The sequence below is a fragment of the Hylobates moloch genome, unplaced genomic scaffold (genome assembly GCF_009828535.3).
Source record: "Hylobates moloch isolate HMO894 unplaced genomic scaffold, HMol_V3 SCAFFOLD_10, whole genome shotgun sequence".
Lineage (NCBI taxonomy): Eukaryota > Metazoa > Chordata > Mammalia > Primates > Hylobatidae > Hylobates > Hylobates moloch.
Window position 1 is genome coordinate 49,912,971 of NW_026652285.1, and position 7,011 is coordinate 49,919,981.

The following is a 7,011-nucleotide window of genomic DNA, read 5'->3' on the forward strand; positions in this document are numbered from 1 at the left end:
TGGCGTGAACCCGGGAGGCGGAGCTTGCAGTGAGCCGACATCGCGCCACCGCACTCCAGCCTGGGTGACAGAGCGAGACTCCGTCTCAAAAAAAAAAAAAAAAAAGAAATTTGTGTAATGTCACACATTTAGTGAGTACACTAGCTGGTAGACTAGTGAGTAGACTAGCAAATAACCTGGCTCCAAAGCTTGCAAATCAATTCACCGTGGTGTAGAAAAAACACTACTGGGCCTATTTTCCTTCCACCATTACTCTTCATATGTGAGACAGAGCGGCTTTTAGCAAAGGCAGGAAGAAAAGTTTGGATCAATCCAACTTTATTCTTTCTGCCTGTCAAAAACAAATGAATGGCAATGAAAGAAATAAAGATTTCAACTTATTTTTGAAAAGCATGCTATTTCATAAACAATTCTAGAGCTAGAGTTCACAATCCCAGCCTCAAAATCAGTCTAAATTTTTCCATTTTAATTGGTAACAAAACTATTCCTCAGATTTTGATTGACACACACTCGTTCCACAATTCACATTCCAATTGCATTGTATTTATCTGTGTCTCTTTGTATTCGCTGGTTTCAAAAAGTTAACATGGCTGGGCATGGTGGCTCACGCCTGTAATCCCAGTGCTTTGGGAGGCTGAGGCAGGCGGATCTCCTGAGGTCAGGAGTTTGAAACCAGCCTGACCAACACGGCAAAACCCCGTCTCTACTAAAAATACAAAAATTAGCTGGGTGTGGTGGCAGATGCCTGTAATCCTAGCTACTCAGGAGGCCGAAGCAAGAGAATCATTTGAACCTGGGAGGTGGAGGCTGCAGTGAGCCGAGATCGTGCCACTGCACTCCAGCCTGGGTGACAGAGCAAGAATCCATCTCAAAAAAGAAAAAAGAAATAGTTAACACGTAAATTTAGTCAAGCATACGATTTCCTGAATGCCAATAATTGAAGTCAGTCAAATAAACTACCCAGAACTTTTAGCCACGTGTCAATGATTGATAAATATTATTCAAAAAAATTTCATTTGTTTCAAACAGCATGAGGATAAAAGCAGCCACACATGGGCAGGTTATTTTCAAAACTCCTCATAAGTAAATGAATTGCATGATAGATATCACAATACATTCATACCTAAATATGCTTCCTAAAAAGTTAAATACAAAATTATTAAACAGAAAAGGTTTTATTTCATGTATGCTAAGGTCAGTGTCCACTGGTTAACGTTATCAACAACTTGCAAATTGCCAAACTGTGAAAAACTAACATTTTAAACTACTGAAGTGCTTAGCTGGTGAATCTTCATTCAGTAGCAGTAGAAAGCTCATCAAAAGGACATCTTCATAAAGTCCTTGATGGCAGAGAATTTGTCTTATTCCTCCTTAGGCACCTGTAGATTCTTGCATGAGTTAGCAATGCTTAAGTATTTATTGAAAGAGTCAGAATATACAAGTTCTAATCCCCACTCTTCTACTAACTACATGTGGTTCTTTGTTTTTGTTGTTGTTATTTGTTCTGTTTTGTTTTTTGAGACAGGGTCTCACTCTGTCATCTAGGCTGGAGTGCAGTGGTGTAATCACAGCTCAACCAAGAGATGCAATTGCAGCCTCAACCTCCCCGGCTCAGGCGATCCTTTCACCTCAGCCTCCTGAGTAGCTGGGACCACAGGTACGTACCACTATGCCCAGCTAATTTTTTTTGTATTTTTTGTGGAGACAGGGTCTCACCATGTTTCCCAGGCTGATCTCAAACTCCTGGGCTCAAGTGAACCTCCTGCCTCGGCCTCCCAAAATGCTGGAATTACAGGCATGAGCCACCATGTCAAGCCTGCATGTGGTTCTTTGGACAAATCATTTGTGACACTGAGTTTCAAGTTTCTTGTCCATAAAATAAAAAGTTTGAGCTACATGAATATTCAAAAAAATCAATCCTTCTCTTGTAGTATAACATGCTATGAATGAATAAATCAATAATCAAATGACCTTCATAGCCCATCTCTACATATTTTTCCATTTCACTACTGAGATTTCTTTCCTAAGAACGATTCAGTTTTATCTAGTGTTTAATTTCAATTTTTATTACACATGTTTGGCATCAATACATAAGACTATTGTATTGCTATAAGAAAGTGTTTGAAATGGTTTAAAAACTATAATTTTAGGCCGGGTGTGATGGCTCACACCTGTAATCCCAGCACTTTGGGAGGCTGTGGTGGACAGATCACTTGAGGTCAGGAGTTCAAGACCAGCCTGGCCAACATGGTGAAACCCTGTCTCTACTAAAACTACAAAAATCAGCCAGGCGTGGTGGTGAGTGCCTGTAATCCTAGCTACTTAGGAGGCTGAGGCAAGAGAATCGCTTGAACCTGGGAGGTAGAGGCTGCAGTGAGCCGAGATGGAGCCAATGCACGCCAGCCTGGGTGACAGAGCGAGACTCTGTCTCAAAAAAACAAAACAAAACAAAACAAAAAAACCCCTATAATTTGGTTGATTTTACAAGAACTTTACACTTAAAGATTTCATATCTGAAATGCAAAAGTAAAAATGAAGGATTAGCATGACCCAAATTTTGCCATAAGAGACGAGGAAGATATTCCTTTTCCTCTGCATGTCCTCTGCCTTGCTGCTGCTGCTGTTGTTGTTGTTGTTTTGGGATTTGGGGGTTTGTTTTTTTGTTGTTTTTTTTTGTTTTGAAGCAGTCTCACTCTTTCGTCCAGGCTGGAGTGCAGTGGTGCGATCTCGGCTCACTATAACCTCCGCCTCCTGGGTTCGGGCAATTCTCGTGCCTCGGCCTCCAAGTAGCTGGGATTACAGGCATGCACCACCACCCTAGCTCATTTTTGCATTTTTAGTAGAGACAAGGTTTCACCATGTTGGTCAGGCTGGTCTCGAACTCCTGGCCTCAAGTGATCCGTCCACCTTGGCCTCCGAAAGTTCTGGGATTACAGGTGTGAGCCACCATGACCAGCATGTCCTCTGCTTTTAATACATCTGCCTAAACCACAAAAGTCCTGAGTAAAGTGACACTTTGCCCAGAAGAACCTTCACTGAGGGATTAAACCTCAGAGCTTCACAATGGATCTTACCTCGCCAGCACATTGCTGCCAACAAGTGTTATCGATAACTTCCCTTCGTCATTTAGCTGATGCAGGTTAATTTCATCCCGGAATATGTGGAATGATTCGGAAATATTTAGCTCTTCTAAGATAAACCTTGTCTCGGTGAAGTAGTTGAATTCAGTTCTTGGTATGTTCAGTACTGGTAAACACAGAACCCCTGGTGGACTGACCTACCAAGAAAAAAGTTGACTGAATTACTGAAAATAGTGAGAGGAAAGAATACAATTAAATTTTCTCCAGCCTGGGGGTAACTGGTAAAAGGAATGGGAGTCTTCTGGCCTCACTAAACCACTTGGCATTCATAATCAAATTTTCCTGAACCCAATTAATAGAGCATTATCCTCTGAGTGGCCCTTAATATTTTTTAACCTCTTGTTATCCTACTTGAAACATCTCATGCTTTATTTTATGTCTCATTTTAGACCCTGCACCATTTGTATATATAAATATATATTACATATGATTAAAATTTAAATAAATAGATAACATAGAAATATATATTTGTATATAAATTTAAGTATATGCATATATATAAATTGTGCAGGGGCTAAAATGTAAATAAATACATTTATATATAATACACATTCTCTTCTTTAAGAGTAACAAACTCACATATATTTATAAAATTGGCAGAAAATTAGGACAATTGAGGCAGGGTGTGTGGGGACTGTGGGGACAGGGGAAGGCACATATGTTACATCTAAATGGGATGCCTGTCACTCAGCTCCAGCCAATGGTTCACATGTAAAAATTCAGGCCCAGTGTAGTTAAAACTTTAAATTAAAGGGCTGGGTGCGATGGTTCATGCCCGTAATCCCAGCACTTTGGGAGGCCAAGGCGGGCGGATCATGAGGTCAGGAGATCGAGACCATCCTGGCTAACACGGTGAAACCCCATCTCTACTAAAAATACAACAAAATTAGCCAGGCATGGTGGCAGGTGCCTGTAGTCCCAGCTACTCAGGAGGCTGAGGCAGGAGAATGGTGTGAACCTGGGAGGCGGAGCTTGCAGTGAGCCAAGATTGTGCCACTGCACTCCAGCATGGGGGACAGAGCAAGACTCTGTCTTGGAAAAAAAAAAAAAAAAAAAAAAACCACACTTTTAATTACTCAAGAGAAGCTATAAATCTAGATTTGGGGTATTATTTGTGAAATTTAACTATTACAATTCATTTTTAAAAATTCAGAATGTCAGTCAGTAGAAATTCATTTACGAGCCAGCTTCAGCCTACAGACTATCAGATTGTGATGTCTTTTGATTTCTTAAATCATAAAAAACATTTTTTATTAACAAGTCTCTTAGAAAACAGATCTGTGGCAACCAGAGAAAACAGGAGATAGGAGAGAGGTAGAGAATTGTAGAGTCACAATAATAAACTTGTTTTTTTATGGGAATGTTAAAAATAAAGGTGCTTTAAAAATTACTATGAATGTACAGCAATAATCCTAACTATCACTGAGAGAATGTGGGGTTCAGTGACATGGAATTTGTGCATAAACTAAATGGCCTTTACTCTCACACCATCACCAGCTTGTGACAGTTTTAACATCTTAATCATCTGTCTCCCCTTTCCAGCATTAAGAAGGCAGGGCTTTTTGATGGTTTTGTTCAGTTATGTTTCCAGTGTATAAAACAGTCTGGCACATAGTAAACATTTAGTACATATTTGTTGAATGAAAGAAATGAATCAGCCACTGCTATAGCATACAAAGCACAAAGCCACTCCAACAAAGTGGGTTTTCTCCCTCCTGTCATGCTAATACTGAATCACAATTGCATAATAAGTGTTAACAACTTATGTATGGCAAGTTATTTTTCCTAATGAATGGAGGGTTCTATCTAACTCCTGATATTGAAACTTGAGTGGGGAAGAAACAATATGTAAATCAGGCATGTGGCCTAAGCCTCTCCTGGGAGGACCTGTTCTGAAGTTGATGTCACAAGAACTAGGTTCCAGCCCCAGTCTCTACCATGTAACTTTGAGAAAGCCAGTTTCCTCTCTGAGACTGTGTTCCCCATCTGCAAATGCGGCTCACTTACCAGAGTGAGAAGGATTTAAATGGGGTCATACGCATGAGGCAGAAAAACTCTGCTTATCCTACATGTTCATACTCTGAGAGGGAGTAGTTGGGTTCTTGAAGAAAATTTAAATGGAGACACAGGCCACTAGCAGGGGACCCAGTAAACTAAGAGAAAGGCAGAGAAATATAACCAAATTCTCAGTATGAGACCTTTCAGTAATTCCACATTCATCTCCATGCTTACTGGCAAACCTTTGAAAAAGAAGAGAATCCACGTCTTTTTATTTTTATCTAGCTATCTATCTATCTATCTATCTGTATGTTTCATCTATCACAATTACTTTTTCTACCCTTTATTGGATGTCAAGACATTGTAGTAGGTGGTAGTGGTGGTATTATTATTATATCATTTCCAAGTCCATGCCACTATCACTCTAAAAATCAGTCTGGTTTTGTCAACTCTATGTTGTCTAGATAGGTAACATTTTCTTCTAGGAGTCAAAATTCCAGTTAACAAAATTAGTGTTAATATGCATGTCTTAACAGAGGCACATTTATCTCCTCATACCAATTAATCTCCCTTGTAAAGTTCAACAAATTTTAAGATAAATTTGATATAAAGCCCACATGTAGAGATCAGAATATTTTACCCAGCATTTTTATCAGCTTCTGCCCTAGAGCAGTTCTTGCCACCCACAGCTCATTCTGGAAGACTAGGCTTCGTGTGAATTTAAATCGCTTTAGACCAGCTCTGCCTACTGTCAGGGGCCAAGGATCCAAACAAAATTGCAATAAAACAAATCAGATTCTGAAAAATTAAAAATTGTGTGACACTGAAAATAGCACCTAGACACTCATAACATACATTTTTAGGCTTTAAGTTAATAAAAAGTCCATTATCATGAGCTCATGAATTTTACATATTTGAAGTTTTAAAGCAATTTGTTGAAAGGTGTTTTCCACTTCCACAGGTGCCTCATATGCTTCACAGAATAGAAAGAGTCTTCCTCAAGGGAAATGATCACTAACTAAGGATGATCTCGCTGTACAAAATCAGGGATACAAGTCAAAACCAAACAAGGACCTATAGGATGTAGATTTGACATGTAATACTTGTCACTGAAAACTCTAGACAATGTGCTCTGCCATTCATGTACTGTTCACACAAGTTATTCTGCACGTATTTTTCTGCTCCCAAGTGCAGGACTATCAGCAAGGATGACAAAGGAAAACAAGAAATCTGATTCTTACTTTTATTAGTTCTATGAATTTCCATAAAAGTAATCAACTATTATGAACATTTTAAATATTTTATTTGAAAACATTGACCTTATTGAAACAATATTTTATAAGGAGACTTGGTAAGAAATAGCTAGAACAATGCCTAACATATAGTAAGTGCCCAATAAATATTTGTTGATTCATGGATGATAATACTTTATGCTCTGCAACAATAAATCAGAACATTAAAAATTAAGTTAATGGGTTCCTTGGTTTCGAGAAAATGTTTATTCTTAAAAGTTACAAAATAATTCAAAATATAAGGAGTATTACCCTTTTTTTCCCTTACCTTGTCTAGAAAGTAAGCATATGTGAAGGTAGAAATGAGAGAATCCAAGTCACACGATTTAGGCCCAATAACCACATGGACCTTCTCCAAGCGTTTGCTTCGATTCTGAAACAAATTCAAACAAAACATCACAATTTAACTGGTGACAGATTAATATAAACATATTTTTTAATCTTTAAAAAAAGTATGCCTTATCTATGTTTATACACAATGGCAGAAAATCATAAATTTATCATGAGGTTTTACATGAGAACATAAAAATTGTACAAAGCGTTTAACACTCTGAAATATTCACTCAAACTCTAGTAAACTT

At 38.5% G+C, this 7,011-nt stretch overlaps 1 protein-coding gene across 3 annotated transcripts in view; it reads right to left on the reverse strand.

The window, feature by feature from the left end:
• The window catches only part of PRUNE2 (prune homolog 2 with BCH domain), a 257,800-nt gene extending 250,997 nt beyond the window's left edge, over positions 1-6,803 (reverse strand). For 2 of the 3 annotated variants that reach the window (XM_058445174.1, XM_058445176.1), the window contains exons 1-2: positions 6,699-6,797; positions 3,075-3,277 (exon numbers count right to left, since the gene is read on the reverse strand). The gene's annotated coding sequence lies outside the window, so the exon portion shown is untranslated. Of the gene's footprint in view, positions 1-3,074; positions 3,278-6,698 lie in introns of all 3 variants that reach the window. The other variant, XM_032164331.2, reaches the window with a different exon arrangement.
• Positions 6,804-7,011: the final 208 nt, after the last annotated feature.